The following is a 17,086-nucleotide window of genomic DNA, read 5'->3' on the forward strand; positions in this document are numbered from 1 at the left end:
CAGTAGGTGCCTTGGGGTTTTCACGCCTTTGTGCCTCAGACGTGTGGCCCGACCCCCCTCAGTTCCTTTGCTATTGCGCTCAGTTGCAGACAGTGCTCAGCATCCACATCAGCATTTGCCTAGTCAGAATAGAAATATTGTTTAGTTATTTGTTATGGGTTTTTTCACTCAGTTTTAGCATTTGTTTCTATTTCTCAAAAAAACAACAACAAACAAACAGGGATAAGGGTCGAGGCCACAACCCCCCCTTCAATTGTTCCTTCTCTTCCTTTCTTTTTTTCTCCCCAGTTACCATATGGATATACGACCTCCTTTTTTAAAAAAAACAACAGCAAAGAAAAGGAAGAAGAGAGATGGACATAGCACTTCAAGAGACTTCACTACTCGCAGTTGCAGTGCTGGGTTCCCCTGCTTTAAGAAACGCGACACTTGTTAGGACCTGATGACAGTCTCCAACAGCCATGTATTATGTATTCACTACCTCGGAGAATTGCACATTGTGACGGCACGTTGGGGGTTCCCCGTCTCCTGCACCCCGAAATGGCACAAACAGACTGCACCAGCCAGTGGAATTGAGGGTGGTTTATTGCTCCTCCAGCACAGCGCAGCACAGATGTAATCTGGTCACAGGAACTGGGCTAGGATGCCTCAGGCCCCCTTGAGATGGGGGAGACTGGGCCCCTAAACTCCAGCTCCTCTCCCTAGGCTGTCTCATCCATGCCCTCCGACAGCCAGCAACCAACTCCCTAACTTCCAGCCCTGCCCCCCAGCCAAGGCAGCATTCCACCTTCCTTTGTTCCTCTCCATGGGGGGTGTCTGGCCACTGGTTTGCATAGTGACTCATCCTGTTTTGCTGGGTCGTGGTACCCACAGCAGCCAGTGGGGGTTCCCCCAGAGCCAGCAGCATAGAAACCAGCCAGGTACCCCCACTACGTCACACACATTCCTCAAAAGTGCACACACTGTTGTAGCCTCAGCACCAGGGAACTGCACCTTTACATGCTCCTCTTTAACAAGGCACTACAGCCTTCAAAGCCTTGGGACTCATCAGTCCAGTCAGAGTCTTCTAAGGTCCAGAAACAGTGCAATAGTTCCCCGGCAGCACAGTCAGCTGCCAAAAGGAAGGTTTCCCCAGCTTGGTCCCTTTCAGCCACAACATCGGCTCAAACCAGTGCAGGGGACAAACTGGGAACCTCTGGCACTGGTCATGGCCATTTCGCTTCTGGCACAGCACTGAATTACCACCATTTGCACTCGTCGGCACCCATCTTAATAGACCCTAATGCTGGCTAAGACATGGGAACCAGACAAAGCCATGGCTCCATCCGCACCACAGGAACCGCCCAGAACATCGGCACAATCAGAATCCACCAATGCTGTGCACACAGCACTCAGCCTGGAACTTCCTTCTTCGCCGCCAGCACCCATGCCACCTCCATTGGCAATGCACTCCACAGCACCAGCTGACAATTCAGCAACACACGGGTGCTCCACACCCAGGAAATCAGATCAGGGCACTCTGGTGCTGGCTTTTGCTGCGGAACCAACTCATTCCTGCAGTACTGCTTCCAGGCAATTGTCACCATCACCTCTTTCTTCACCAAGATCGCCAGTGGTCTCGGCTCACAGCAAATTTGATGATGATCAGAGGAGTGTATTCTCTTTGCAGCACTCCTCCACTATTTAATCTCAATCCACTCTTCACAGACACAGACCACACTATTCGCAACATCCCCCGTGTTTTGCATATTGGCCATATCCTCCATTGAACAATCAAGTACAATGGTCACCATAACACCCCAAGGCTTCTTCAAGGCACTATTCCATCACCTCATGCATTCCCATCAAAAGACTTCCTCCACCATCCTCTCGAGTCCCTAGTCCCCCAGGCTGTGTCTAGACTACACCTCTCTGTCGACAGAGAGATGTAGATAAGGCACATTGAAATTGCTAATGAAGCAGGGATTTAAATATCTCATGCTTCATTAGCATAAACATGGCCACCACTTTTTTTCAAAACTGAGCTTTTTCAGAAAAAACAGCAGTCTAGATCCGGATCTGTCAAAAATAAACCCTTTTTGACAGATCCTGTAAACCTCATTTTTTGAGGAATACAGGCTCTGTCGAAAAAAGGTTTATTTTCGATAGATCCGCATCTAGACTACGGGTTTGTTTTTTTCCCCAAAAAAGCTCCATTTTGAAAAAAGCGGTGGCCATGTTTATGCCAATGAAGCACGGGATATTTAAATCCCTGCTTCATTAGCAATTTCAACATGCTTGATTTGCATCCCTCTGTCAACAGAGGGATGTAGTCTAGACGTAGCCCCAGTTACCAAGGATTTGTAGGCAGAGGCGGGCCAGATTATGGATGAGGATGAACCTTATCCTCCAGACACGTCACAGACCAATTGTCCTCCTTTCCAGATGAGAAAGTGATTCCTTCTGATCCGTCTCAGGCTGATGATTTAAAGCAGTTCCAGAAACTGTTCAAGTACATGGCTATGAACCAAGAGGTGCCTCTTCAGGAAGTTCAGGAGAAACAGCATTGGCTATTAAAAATTCTGCAGCCAACACTGCACACCAAAATAGTGCTTCCCATCGAGAAAGCCATAATGGAGGCCTCCAATGAAATCTGACAGACCCAGGCTTCTGCCACCCCTACTCTCAGCCAAATTCACTGGTGGTGGATGCTGCCCACCATAGGTCTAAGTTGCCACAGTTCAAAACCATGACCCACAATAAGGACCACAAGCGACTGGACCCCTTCGGCCAGAAGATGTACTCCTCGGCCATGCTTCAACTCCTCATCACTAACTACTCCACCTTGTTGGCCAATCACTAGTATTCAGAATTAGCGCAGTTAATGGAGCATCTTCCGTACCACAAGCATCCGGTCCTGAAATCCATAATCCAGGAAGGCCATACCATCACCCACACTGTGTTCCACTCGGCACTGGAAGTTGCCAATATTGCCGCTTGAGCAATGGTGACATCAATAGTTATGTGCAGGGCTTCCTGGCTCCAGGTCTCCAGAGTTCCAAAAGAGCTACAGGGAAAGGTGGAGGACTTGCCCTTTGACAAAGACAAGTTATTTGCCACAAAAATGAATGATATCCTATATGCTAGCAAGGATTCCTGCACAATTTTGCACACACTAAACCTGTACACTCTGCCTTACCACTGCAGTTAATACATTCTATACCAACAGCAGAGAGAGTTTCCCTACACTCGCCAACAGCAGAGGGGTTTTAACAAGTCGCTCCAGATGAAGAGCACAGAAAAAGTGGCTCCCTCACAACCATTCATCAGCCCCCCTCATTAGTTGAAACAGCATTTTTGAGAAGTTGGTTGGGGGTCTGCCTGACCGGTCCCCAGTACTAGGGCCTCAAATCAATGTGAACCTCTTCTCCCACCATTTGCACCTGTTTTACCAACAATGGGTATCAGTTACAACAGATCCCTCCCCCAACCTCCTCAAAGAACTGTCATTACTGCACGAGGTAACTTCCCTTTATCCAGTTTAGTAATCTATGCAATACATGTGTGCTATGTTAATTTTATATCATTCAGGGTTTTTTTATCGAAGTGTTGTGTGATACCCAAGTCAAGCACTTTACAGAAGTCTTAAGGATATTATGCCAATGTCATTACCATTATCAACTAAACTTGTAGTATCATCAAAAAAGATATCAAGTTAGTTTGACAGGATCTGTTTTTCCAAAATCCCATGTTAATTTACATTAATTAGATTACCCTCTTTTAATTCTTTATTAACTGAGTCCATTATCCTGCCCAGGATCGATGTCAGTCTGACAAGTCTGTAATTACTCATGTCATCCTGTTTACCCTTTTTAAAAATTGGCACAACATTCACTTCTTCTTTGAGTACTTGCACATGTCCATTCCAGTTAGGAGTGTGCACGCTGCATGCATGGATTTCCGGAGCTTTTTCCCTTAGCAGTACCAGTCAGGCCAGCCAGGGAGCCCCCTGGAGTGGCACCGGTATACCAGTGCATATGTACCCCTTCCGGCCCTCCACCTCCTCAGTTCCTTCTTACCGCCTGTGATGATAGCTGGAGTGCTTCTCTATCTAGTTGGTCTTCCCTTAGTGTTTGCATAACTCTTAGTTTAGTACCTGTAAATAGTTCATTGTAATTAGTTTAGCATTCTCTCTCAGTGGGGATTCCCCCCTCTTTTTTTCTTCTCTCCCCTTCAGGGGAGGTAATGCCAGGGCCGCATGGCTTCAAACCATGTCTGAAGTGTACGTAGCTGATGCCCTGCGGCGACCCATATGACGCCTGTCTGAAGAGCTTGGGAGAAGGTCACCACATGGACAGCTGCTAGATCTGTAGGAGTTTCAAGCCCAGAATAAAGCAGGGACATGATTCCCACCTGAAGCTCCTCTTAATGGAGTCAGCTCTTCAGCTGGTGGCACCAGAAGTGGAGTCGAGTGTCTGCAGCACACCGGCATCCATCAGAGAACCGTCGGTGGCACTGAGACAACTGGCACCAGTGAGGCCTTCATCATCAAGGCACCAATCTCAATCCCCGGTGAACTTGAGAAAAAAGCATAGGAGAAGGTCCCCAGCAAGACATGGTCTGAAGGTGCACTATAAGGATGGGGACCTGGCTGAGGGCCTTCACCATGATGCTCCCAAGCCACGCTGGCACTGGTTGAGCAGGAAGCACACAGAGGGTTCAGTGTCTGAGCCGGAGATAGAGGAGCTCCATCAATCATCGACGCCAGAGGCTTTCGACGCAGCACGGGAGCTGATGGAGTTCACCTTGGCCCCAGGATTGGGGTTGGTTGCGGACAAGGGTCAACAGCCCCCAATTCCGGCACCAGAGTCAAGCGCACCATCAGGGCACCCAAAGCCAGCTCCAAGCGCGGCATCCTTACCAAGGCTGGGTCCAGTCCCACCTCCTACCATAGTGCCACACCAGTCCATGGCGCCGATGCTAACACCAGCGCTGGTACCCACACTAACACCAGCACCAACACTGCCACTGATACTAGTACTGGCACCAACACTGGCACCACTTGCGGTACCACATTTGTCATTGGTACTGTTCACATCGGTACTGCCTGTGTATACAGTTCCGCAGGTCCAACTGGCACCAACCTTGCTGGCACCAGGAACCTTATTGACCCTGGCACCACCGATGGTGGCTCCGCTTGTCCCAGCACCAATGACTATGGGAATGCCTTATCCTGTGGAGCCACTAGCACATCAACTGGCACCGATGCTGCCACTGGCACCACCTGCTCTAGATCCACAATGCATGTTATCCCACTGCTCCCTGGTACCATCTATGGCACCACCCTGGTCGGCTTCAGACTACTTTTCTGAGTCAGAGGCTGAGTCAGCATGCTCAGGGTCATCTTTGTTCAGGTTGAGATCCCGGCACAGTCTCGATCATCTTACTGATCCCACTGTCACAGTCCGACTTTCCTCCAATCCTGGCCACCACAATGGCAGTCTCATCAACGGTGGCCCTTCTGGACCCTCTGGGCATACCACCAGGCCCAGGGGCTGCAACCATTGGGGCAAGCCTCGGCTCCAGCACTGCCCAGGGTTGCTCCATCTTCGACCCCTCTGACCAGACCACCAGAGTCGCAGGCAGGTCGTTTGACCTACACAGAGGTGGCCAGGCTGGTGAAATGCCAACTAGCGGCTCTGCAAGTCTCCCCACTGATAACCACCAAGCATCAACAGGTCCTTCCCCCTCAAGGGACTTGATTCACCAGCTGGCAACTAACCTAGGGGTGCAGACTGAAGAGATGACTGAGGACCTGGACCTCTTAGTAGACATTCTTACAGCACACGCTCCAGCCAAGGTGGCACTGCCGCTGAATAAGACAGTGTCCAAGTTGGCTAAGATTCTATGGCACACCCTAGCTTCAATCCTTCCCACCCAAAAAGGGGTGCAGAGGCATTACTTCATCCCTCAGACAGGTCATGAACACCTCTACTCCATCCAATACCAGCTTCGCTTGTAGTCCAAGCAGGAGGTCAAAAGGAGAGGCAAGACCCCACAACAGGAGGGCTTCAACTCTGCATCGCAAACCAACAGGTTATGTTAAGCAGATACGTGTATAACATGCTATCAGCTGTGGACAAGTTTAGGGACTGCCTCCCCCAGGAGGAAAGACAAGAATTTGGGACTTTGCTAGAAGAGGGTAGAATGGTATCCCACACGGCACTTTAGGCTGCACTGGATGCTGCCAACTCTGCAGCTCAAACGATGGCTATGGGGGTGGTCATGAGGCGCAGCGCTTGGCTTCAGGTATCGGGGATACCTCCGGAAGTCCAGAACACCTTAAAGGACTTACCTTTTGAGGGCACGGGGCTATTTTCGGAGCAAACTGAGTCATGGTTGCACACCTTAAAAGATTCTAAGGCCACTCTCAAATCTCTGGGGATTCATACCCCAGCCCTCCAATGTAGCCCTCTGCCCCTAGGACTGCCCAGAGGCCCTTCCAACAACCCTTCAGACCAGACCAAGGCAGGAAGAGGGGATGCAACTTCAATGACAATGCTAACAGAAATAGACGTAGGAGGTCTAGGTTGGACCTGGAAAGAGGACTGACCCAGCCCTCTAACTAAGAACTGAAGGCGTTGTTTTGAAAACACACTCGAGGACTGTGCCCCAGCCTCCATTATAACCCTATCCTTTGGGTCCCGGCTATCCCATTTCCTCCTGGCCTGGTCCAAAATTACTTCAGATCATTGGGTACTTGGCCTGGTAGAAAAGGGATATGCTATTCCCTTTCTGTCCCACCCGCCCAGCCACCCTCCCTTCCCATCCCTCTTCAGGGACCCCTCTCATGAGACCCTGCTTGAGCAGGAGGTATCGGACCTTTTGGCATTGGGGGCCGTAGAGCCTGTTCCAATGGGTTTCAAAGGGAAGGTGTTTTACTCCCAGTATTTCCTGATCCCCAAGTCCAAGGGAAGCCTTCATCCCATTTTGGACCTAAGGAATCTAAACTCCTTTGTGAGGAATGTAAGGTTCAGAATGGTGACCATTGCTGTGACGGAGCCCTCCCCACCATGCTTTATGAAATGGACTCATGGACATGAATATACATAGCTCAAAGGTGGTTTGAGCAAATTATTTCATGTAACCCATCAATCTTCATGTCATGATTTGCTAGTTCTGTTTATCTTAGGATATGTCTACACTGGTCACCTAGTTCAAACTAGGGAGGCTAATGTAGGCATTCGAAGTTGCAAATGAAGCCCGGAATTTAAATATCCCGGGCTTTATTTGCATCTTCCCGTCCGGGCGCCATTTTTAAATCCCACTAGTCCAAACTAACTGCCTGCGGCTACATGCAACAGTCAAACGTTAACTCGAACTAAGTCCTTAGTTCGAGTTAACTTTTACACCTCATTCCACTCTTTTAATTTTACTAGTATCTCTTCTGGAAAATGTTCATCAGAAGCTATTAAAGTCAGACATTTTTAAAATCAGCAGGTCCAGTTAACTTACATCTAAGGCTCCAGCTACACTGTAGCCTTCTTCTGGAAAAGCTTATGCAAATGAAGTGCAGCATGGAATATCGCCGCATTTCATTTGCATAATTAATTAGCAGCCACTTTTGCGCAAGAGGCTTTTGCATAAAAAGGAGCTGTATAGACGGTTTCATTTTGTGCAAAAACCCCATCTTCTGCAAGAGCTGTTCTTCCTCATTTTTTCAGAAAGAACGGCTCTTGCGTAAGAGGAGATTTTTGCGCAAAAAGGAGCCATCTACACAGCTCCTTTTTGCGCAAAAGCCTCTTGCACAAAAGCGGCTGCTAATTAATTATGCAAATGAAGTGCGGTGATAGTACACGCCGCACTTCATTTGCATAAGCTTTTCCAGAAGAAGGCTACAGTGTAGCCGGAGCCTCAGAGGAGAAACTCGCTGGGTCATTAAAGCTGATTTTCAGTCAGTCTTGGAAGATTGGGAAAGTTCCAAAAGACTTGAAGAAAGAAATGGTTACTTACCTTGTAACTGCTGTTCTTTGAGATGTGTTGCTCATGTCCATTCCAGCTAGGTGTGCGCGTGCCACATGAATGGATTTCTGGAGCTTTTTCCTTATCCCACCGCCTCGTAACAGGCTCTGATATGGACAGCTATCCACTTGGACAAGCACTGAGCTGACACAAGAAGACCCCTCATTCTCTCTGATATGGAGATAAGTTGTGGTGATCTCCTAAATTCTCTTGTCCTATCAATGTAAGATGCTAAGGCTTTCCTTACATCCAAGGAGTGTGGAGACTGTTCTCTTGGGGTGTGTCTAGACTACATGCCTCCGTCGACGGAGGCATGTAGATTAGACAGACCGGCAGAGGGAAATGAAGCCGCGTTTAAAATAATCGCGGCTTCATTTAAATTTACATGGCTGCCGCACTGAGCCGACAAACAGCTGATCAGCTGTTTGTCGGCTCGCGTGCTAGTCTGGACGTTCCCCTGCAGACATCAAAGCCCTTTGTCGGCAGCCCCGTTATTCCTCATGGAATGAGGTTTACCGGGGCTGCCGACAAAGGGCTTTAATGTCGACAGGGGGAACGTCCAGACTAGCGCGCGAGCCGACATACAGCTGATCAGCTGTATGTTGGCTCAGCGCGGCAGCCATGTAAATTTAAATGAAGCCGCGATTATTTAAATCGCGGCTTCATTTCCCTCTGCCGGTCTGTCTAATCTACATGCCTCCGTCGACGGAGGCATGTAGTCTAGACACACCCTAGGTGTTGCATGTGGTTTAGGGAAGAAGACGGGGAGGTAGATATCATGTGACGTAAAAATACGACACTACCTTTGGCAGGAATGATGGATGAGGTCTAAGCCCAACCTTATTCTTGAAAAATACTGTGTATGGGGGCTCAGAGATGAAGGCCCTAAGTTCTGATACCCTTCTGGCCGACGTGATGGCCACTAAGAATGCCACCTTCCACGAGAGGTGTTTCAAGCAGCAGGTGACTATTGGTTCAAAGGGAGGGCTCATAAGCCTTGTAAGGACCAAATTAAGATGCCATGTTGGCAGTGGCTGTCTTACATGTGGATAAAGCCTGTCTACACCCTAGAGGAATCATTTGACCAATGTGTTTACAAACACTAACCTGCCCCATTCACCCAGGTGGAAGGCTGCTATAGCAGCTAGGTGGACCCATCATTCATTACTGTATGATGAAATTATAGCTGTGTGATGGTGCCGGCGGACTCCTTACCCTCAAACTGACGCTCTCTCCCCCCCCCCCGTGGTGGGGAGCACCCGGGAACACCAACTTCCCTGGGGAGCACCGCTGGCGGCTAGGCAGGGTCCACACGCTTGAGAGACGCAGCCCGGGACATGCTGCCTGAGGTAGAAGCTGGCTGGGAAATGGCGCCCCACCTAGGCGCAGGTGCTCTGGCGGTTGGGGAAAAAGCTGGCAGGGTAATGGTGCCATGGGTAGACGCAGGCGCACCAGCACCCACAGGTACCGGTGGGGGGAACCCGCCTATCGTGTCACAGGGCAGGGGTGGAGACACCGATGGGGATGCACCGTGGGGGCAGGGCAACCACGAGGGCACGGGATTTAAAATGGGCCAACCCCAGGTGGGGGGAGAAAGGAGCCCAGAGAATGTCTGGGTTCCAGTGGGCTGAATGCCTCCAGGGAAAAGGGTCCGGAGCAGGATGCGGTAGAGTTGTAACGCATTAGCTCTGGAGTACAAGAGGGTGAGTAGGAAGAAGCCCAAGGGCAGGGTTTTAGGCCCATGAGTCAGTGCGTTTCAGGCGGCATCCCCACTGACCACGGGAGGCGGAGAAAAGGAGATCTCCCCCTCCCCAGGGCCCTGGACTGGGACCCAGAGGTGAGGGCAGGCCCGGGTCCCCCTACTCCCCGCCCCGCGTTGGGTAGGCGAAGAGTGCTCCGAGAGGCGCTTGGGCCTCAGGGAGGTCTGAGTGGGCCTGGAATTGTGAGCAATAAACACGTTGAACAAAGCCCAAGTGTAGGTGTAATAAACTAAAACAAAGGAAAAGGGGCTGGGAGCTCCAGGGAGGGGAAAGGACCCTCTCACAAGCTGTTTTTTGCCAAATACAGAACAGATATATTTATTGAACAGTTCTGCCTCTTCTGTGTTATTATTGTTAGTTCTACCATTTCCTTCTAGTAATGGACCAATACAATTGTCAAGATTTTTTTTTTATTTCTAATATCTTTACAAATATTTCTTATCGTCTTTAACTGTGTTGGTCATAGATTCCACCTTGCAGCTCTTTGCTCTCCTTAGCAATTTGCTGTAATTCCTGATTTCTGATTTATATTCATTCCTTTTAACTTATCTTTTTTCCCATTTATTATAGATGGTTTTTATAGCTGCCTTCACTTTCCCCTTTACATCTGGTCAGTTTTTTAACCAGTATGGCCTTCTTTGTTGAATGTGGCTTTTTGGGCATTTGGTAAGTTATTTTTAAGTGATTCACAGTTATCATTCAAATTTTTCTCATTTAATTTTTCCTCTTACCTATTTGGTTTGTAATTGGTCTAAGCTTTATGAAATTGTCTCTGTTAAAGAGACAAGTATATTTATTACAGGTCTGGAGTTCATTCCTCACATAAATGTATTAGTTTGTGGATTAATGTCCCAGCTCCTATATCTATGAACTGGAACCAGAATTCACACTCTGAGTCTTCAAGTACAGTAAGAGCCAGATGTTAGGGAACTACTGTCAGCATTCAAAGTTTTTGTGTGAGGTAGACAGGATGGCACAGATGCACAGCTCCCACTGAGTTGAGGACTGTCATTCAATAGGGAAGCTTCAGAGGGGTAGTCGAATTAGTCTGTAACTGGATAAACTTAAAAAACAACAAATAGTCTAGCAGCACCTGAAAGACTAACAAAAGATATAGATGGTATCATGAGCTTTCGTGGGCACAACCCACTTCTTTAGATTAATTTTATTCAGTAGGGAGTCACTGAGACTCTGTGGAATGTCTTTTAAACATTACTTAGAAAATCCCTTTTTACAAAAGAGGCAAGGTAGGTGAGGTAATATTTTTTTCATTGTACTGACTTTTGTTGATGAAAGCACATATTTGAGCTACACAAACCTGAAGAAGTGCTCGGTGTAGCTTGAAAGCTTGTCTCACCTAAAGAAATTGGTTGAATAAAAGGTATTATGTGCCCCCTTCCGTGCACCCCTAATCTCTCTAGTATCCTAGAACCGATTTGGCTGCAGCAACACTGCAAATAACAACAGAAAATACTCCTTTTTACTCTAACTTGAAACAGGGATATTGTGTCTTTAAGGCACCCCCTTCCCATTCTCCCTAATACCTCAAGGCCTCTGAGTGTTTCTGGAGGAGCGGATCAGTGGGAGAGTTTAAGGCATCTCTCCTAGCCTGCTGCACTGCTCACTTACTGTTCTGAAGGCTGTGCTTTGCCATTTCCATGGAAACCATTAGTTGCTAAGCAACTGGAGCATCATCTGAGCTGAGCCCTCGCATCTAATTATCCCATCACTGTAGCTAAGAGGGGTTTGGGAGGAGTGGGGGGGATTAACTCTTCTAACATGGCAGATCCATTGACAACATTTAAAGCTGCAGTGTCTGCCTTTCATAGTGTGTACTGATAGGCCCCTCTTCAGGTGTGATTGCTTGGTTATCATACATAATCTCAGCATGAGAAAATGGACAGACATAGGTGAGCTGCAGATATGCCCTCAGCTCACAGCATGCTCCTTACCCCTGCTAGCAGCTGACAGTACTTCTGTTTGGTTGAGTTGTGTGTTCTGTGCTTAGATATATGTGGGCATTTGAATGTTGTGGACTTCATGCCACATTTCTCATGTTGCTGCTTTCATAGAAAAGTAGGGCTGAAAGAGACCTCAAGGCAGCATCTAGTCCACACACTCCCAATACTCATGCTGAAACATTATTAAGTAAACCTAGTTCGATGCATGTGAAACCTGTTTTTACAGACCTCCAAGGATGTGGATTCCACAATCTCTCTAGATAGCCTAATTCTATCTGACTCATCTGAAGAAGTGGGCTGTGCCCACCAAAACTTGTGGTACCATCTACATGCTTTGTTAGTCTTTAAAGTGCTACCAGACTATTTGTTGTTTTTTTAAGTTTATTCTATTATAGGCCTTCTTTCTGTCTGTGTTGTGATCTGCATGATAGTGGGGCACAGATAACATCATAGGGACTTTGTTTCCTTGTCAATATCTCAGCCAGGTAGAATATTGTTAATTTTGTAGTCTTCACGCATCCTCACCCTGTTTGCTTTTAGAGATGAATGGAGCAAAGCTGGAAAAATACATGATAGGAAACATGCTTTATTGAAAGCGACGAGGAGTCCTGTGGCACCTTATAGACTGACTGAAGTGTAGGAGCATAAGCTTTCACGGGCAAAGACCCACTTCGTCAGATGCATGTAGTGGAAATTTCCAGAGGCAGGAATAAATATGCAGGCCAGGATCAGGCTGGAGATGACCAGGTGGATCCAATCAAGGAGGATGAGGCCCACTTCTAGCAGCTGATCTGGAGGTGTGAATTCCAAGAGAACAGAAGCTGCTTTTGTAGTTAGCAAGCCATTCACAGTCTTTGTTTAATCCAGAGTTGATTGTGTCAAACTTAAAGATGAACTGTAGCTCAGCAGTTTCTCTTTGAAGTCTGGTCCTGAAGTTTTTTTGCTGCAGGATGGCTACTTTTAGATCTGCAATTGTGTGTCCAGGAAGATTGAAGTGTTCCCCTACAGGTTTTTGTATGTTGCCATTCCTAATATCAGATTTGTGTCCATTGATTCTTTTACGTAGGGACTGTCCTGTTTGGCCGATGTATATAGCAGTGGGGCATTGTTGGCACATGATGGCATATATGACGTTGGTGGATGTGCAGGAGAATGTACCAGTGACAGTATGGCTGATCTGGTTAGGTCCTGTGATGGTGTTGCTGGTGTATATATGTGGGCAGAGTTGGCACCGAGGTTTGTTGCAAGGATTGGTTCCTGAGTTCAAGTTATTATGATGCGGTGTGTAGTTGCTGGTGAGAATATGCTTCAGGTTGGCGGGTTGTCTGTGGGCAAGGACCGGCCTACCTCCCAAGGCCTGTGAAAGCGAGGGATCATTGTCCAGGATGCTTTATTGAGACACTGTGAATAAGCCCAATTGAACTTCTGACCCACAGACTTGGGTCATTCAAATAAAAGAGGATCTGGATGAATCATAGAATAATAGGACTGGAAGGGACCTCGAGAGGTCATCGAGTCCAGCCCCCCGCCCTCAAGGCAGGACCAAGCTCCGTCTACACCATCCCTGACAGATGCCTATCTAACCTGTTCTTAAATATCTCCAGAGAGGGAGATTCCACCACCTCCCTTGGCAATTTATTCCAATATTTGACCACCCTGACAGTTAGGAATTTTTTCCTAATGTCCAATCTAAACCTCCCCTGCTGCACTTTAAGCCCATTACTCCTTGTCCTGTCCTCAGTAACCAAGAGGAACAAATTTTCTCCTTCCTCCTTGTGACACCCTTTTAGATATTTGAAAACCGCTATCATGTCCGCCCTTAATCTTCTTTTTTCCAAACTAAACAAGCCCAGTTCATGAAGCCTGGCTTCATAGGTCATGTTCTCTAAACCTTTCATCATTCTTGTCGCTCTTCTCTGTACCCTTTCCAATTTCTCCACATCTTTCTTGAAATGTGGCGCCCAGAACTGGACACAGTACTCCAGCTGAGGCCTAACTAGTGCAGAGTAGAGCGGCAGAATGACTTCACGAGTTTTGCTTACAACACACCTGTTGATACAACCTAGAATCATATTTGCTTTTTTTGCAACAGCATCACACTGTTGACTCATATTCAACTTGTGGTCCACTATGACCCCTAGATCCCTTTCCGCCATGCTCCTTCCTAGACAGTCGCTTCCCATCTTGTATGTATGGAACTGATTGTTCCTTCCTAAGTGGAGCACTTTGCATTTCTCTTTATTAAACCTCATCCTGTTTACCTCTGACCATTTCTCTAACTTGCTAAGGTCATTTTGAATTATGTCCCTATCCTCCAAAGAAGTTGCAACCCCACCCAGTTTGATATCATCTGCAAACTTGAAATCTGCCTATGTTTTGGTGTGTGCAAATCTAGAGCCAGATTGGTCCTCAGTATTGCCAGCCTGCATTTACTTCCCACTGACATGCTCTGAGCCAGTGGCAGGATGGCATTGCTTCCAGGATGGCATTGCTTCCAGGCTGACCTATGCCCTGAACTGAAGGGTTCCACCACCTCCTAAAAGGCCAGATGCACCAAATACTTGTGTAAATGACACCATTTCTTCCTGCTACATATAGACTTTTGGAAGAAGCTTTTCTAGAAGAGATCTTCCGGAAAAACTTTTTCCGAAGGCGAGTTGAGGCCAAAGCTCAATGAAAAAGAGATCTGCTTTCTCGAAAGATAGCATCCAATTAATGTGGACACTATCTCACATTTCAGTTGTGATTACTGTGGATGGAGTGGCTACAAGGACACCTGTGCTTTTTCCTGGAGACCTTATTTAGAAAAAAACACTCTCAACCACATCCACCCATGCCTTTTTCCATAAAAGCTTTTTCACACTTCTTCCTTATAGAAAGAGGTTTAGCGCTCTCAGAAATATCCCTCCATTCTTTCAACTTTCTGTCGAAAGAACGCAATAGCAGTGTGGACGCAAGTGTAGTTTTTCCGGAAAATTGCTATTTTTATGGAAAAACTCTGCAGTGTAGACATACCCCCATAGTGGCATCAACGGGGAGAATGCTACAGAGTGATATCAATGCGGAGATCAGAGCCATGGGAACAAGGCGGCAGCAGTCATATATGTGTCCGTGCAGAAACAAACCTTACCCATTTGAACTGTCCAGATGATTTTCTGTCCCAGCCACCACCAATCTAACTCTCAACCAACACCAATGAAACTCCTTTAGCAGCTTTTATCTGTTGTATGGCGTGTCTTCCAAAGTCTGTAATAAAAGCTTAGCTTAGAGGAAATGGAAACCTAAAACTCCTTAGCACAAGAACAAAGATCATAGAGCAGCACAGAGGAAAATAATGCAAGAAGGGGGCACTTCTCTTTAGCATACTTCTTTCTTGCTCTCTAGCTGTCCAGATACTAAGAATTTTCTATGTCTTCATCTTCTGAAGAAAGAGCTCTTCTTGGACTCCTGCTTGATGGCTGGACCCTTGGAGACCAAGGGGTCTGCTAGGTAGTCTCCCACCTGCTTGCATTGTTGCATGGAGACCATGGCCAACTCAGGCTATGTCTATACTGCCGGGGTTTTCTCATTCCTTTTTCTGCTTGTTTTCTCGGAAGAGGCTTTTCTGACATTTGGCCCATCTACACGGGGCCAAATGTCAGAAAAAACCTTCTCTTTCGGACCATCCCTTGTTCCTCATAAAATGAGGAACACAGGGATGCTGAAACTGTTCCTTAAAAGCGGATGTGTTCCCTGGATGAGGCAGAGTTAGGTATCCCAGAAAAACTCTGCAGTCTAGACATACCCTCAGTGTTTACCTCAGAGTCTTTTAGTGGTGGGTGCAGAGACTCAGGATGTAGGTGTTTGAAGATGGGACATCTTCAGTAGTAGAGCAAAATGTGGTATCATGGTGGTGCTCATCATCTGATGAAGTGGGTTTTGCCCACGAAAGCTCATGACAGTGTATATATTCGTGTTAGTCTGTAAGGTGCCACAGAACTACTCATTAGCAGGGCTCGACAAATAATGTAATCTACTCGCCCGTGGCCGGTGCAGAGCAATCTGCGCATGTGCAGAACGATCTATGCATGCACAGAGAGCAGAACCGCACAAAACCGCGCGGCTGGCGAGCGGGGCTTGCCGCCGCTTGGCGAGCCCTGCCAATTAGTATCATGGGCTACTCTCTGGGAGTCCCCATTATCCCTCCACTGAATTGGGGGAATATCACCATATTCCCTGTCATTCACTGCACCTTTGCCCATCCCTGAACCCAGACTTTTGTCATGATCATGGCCTGCAGGCTCCATCAAGCCAGAGCAATAGGTGGTGCCAACCTGTCCGGTATTTCCCATCTCCTTTCTCTGCCATGATTCCAGGCTTTGGAGCTCTCTGAGGAATGAGTGATTGGAGACTAGATGTGAAGTGACTTCCTGAGAAGATAGATCAGATAACCTTCCTACCTTGAGGGTGATGGGGGAGGGTGTTATTAGATCTCATTTAATGGCTGTGGGGAGGAGGCAGACAAAGGAGAAAGATACAGATATTTTGACACAAAAACAGGAAATGTAATTAAGAGCTAAGGAAGGGGGGTAGTTGGATTTCTGGCTGGAGTCTCAATGGTATTGGTAATTAGGCACTTTGCATAACACTAATAAGAAAGAATAAGTGGAGAGGAGGAAGACATGAAATGAGCCATCAGCAGAGGAGGTAACAGAAGTGCTGAAGTTCTTCTTTGAGTGATGTCCCTGTCGGTGCTCCACTTTAGATGGTGGTGTGTCCTCCCACCGGTGACTGGAGATTTTTTTCTAGCAGTGTCTTGCCACACCGCACATGTGCATTAGCATCTCCTTATGCTGTTAGTGTCCATTAGTTGCATGTGAACAAAAGAACATAAGAATGGCCGTACTGGGTCAGACCAAAGGTCCTTCTAGCCCAGTATCCTGTCTGCCGACAGTGGCCAGCACCAGGTGCCCCAGAGAGGGTGGACCGAAGACACGATCAAGCAATTTGTCTTCTGCCATCCCTCTCCAGCCTCTGACAAACAGAAGCCAAGGATACCATTTTATCCCCTGGCTAATAGCCTTTTATGGACCTAACCTCCATGAAATTATCTAGCTTCTCTTTAAACTCTGTTATAGTCCTAGCCTTCACAGCCTCCTCTGGCAAGGAGTTCCACAGGTTGACTACACGCTATGTGAAGAACTTTATTTTATTAGTTTTAAACCTGCTACCCATTAACTTCATTTGGTGTTCTCTAGTTCTTCTATTTAGGGAACTAATAAATAACTTTTCTTTATCGGCCCACTCCAGACCACTCATGATTTTATAGACCTCTATCATATCCCCCCTCAGTCTCCTCTTCTCTAAACTGAAAAGTCCCAGTTG

At 47.3% G+C, this 17,086-nt stretch overlaps 2 long non-coding RNA genes across 2 annotated transcripts in view; one reads left to right on the top strand and one right to left on the bottom strand.

Moving 5' to 3' along the window:
- LOC142820528 (uncharacterized) lies at nucleotides 1-11,361 on the bottom strand. The gene is made up of 4 exons (XR_012897751.1): nucleotides 11,306-11,361; nucleotides 7,993-8,145; nucleotides 4,059-4,135; nucleotides 1-119 (listed from the first exon to the last, which is right to left on the bottom strand). It is a non-coding gene; the product is annotated as an uncharacterized LOC142820528 (long non-coding RNA).
- LOC142820529 (uncharacterized) overlaps nucleotides 8,672-17,086 on the top strand; it is a 26,290-nt gene continuing 17,875 nt past the window's right edge. The window contains exon 1 of the long non-coding RNA XR_012897752.1: nucleotides 8,672-10,427. This is a non-coding gene — a long non-coding RNA (uncharacterized LOC142820529). The remainder of the gene's footprint in view (nucleotides 10,428-17,086) is intronic.

The sequence above is a fragment of the Pelodiscus sinensis genome, chromosome 26 (assembly GCF_049634645.1).
Source record: "Pelodiscus sinensis isolate JC-2024 chromosome 26, ASM4963464v1, whole genome shotgun sequence".
In the NCBI taxonomy this organism is placed as follows: Eukaryota; Metazoa; Chordata; order Testudines; family Trionychidae; genus Pelodiscus; species Pelodiscus sinensis.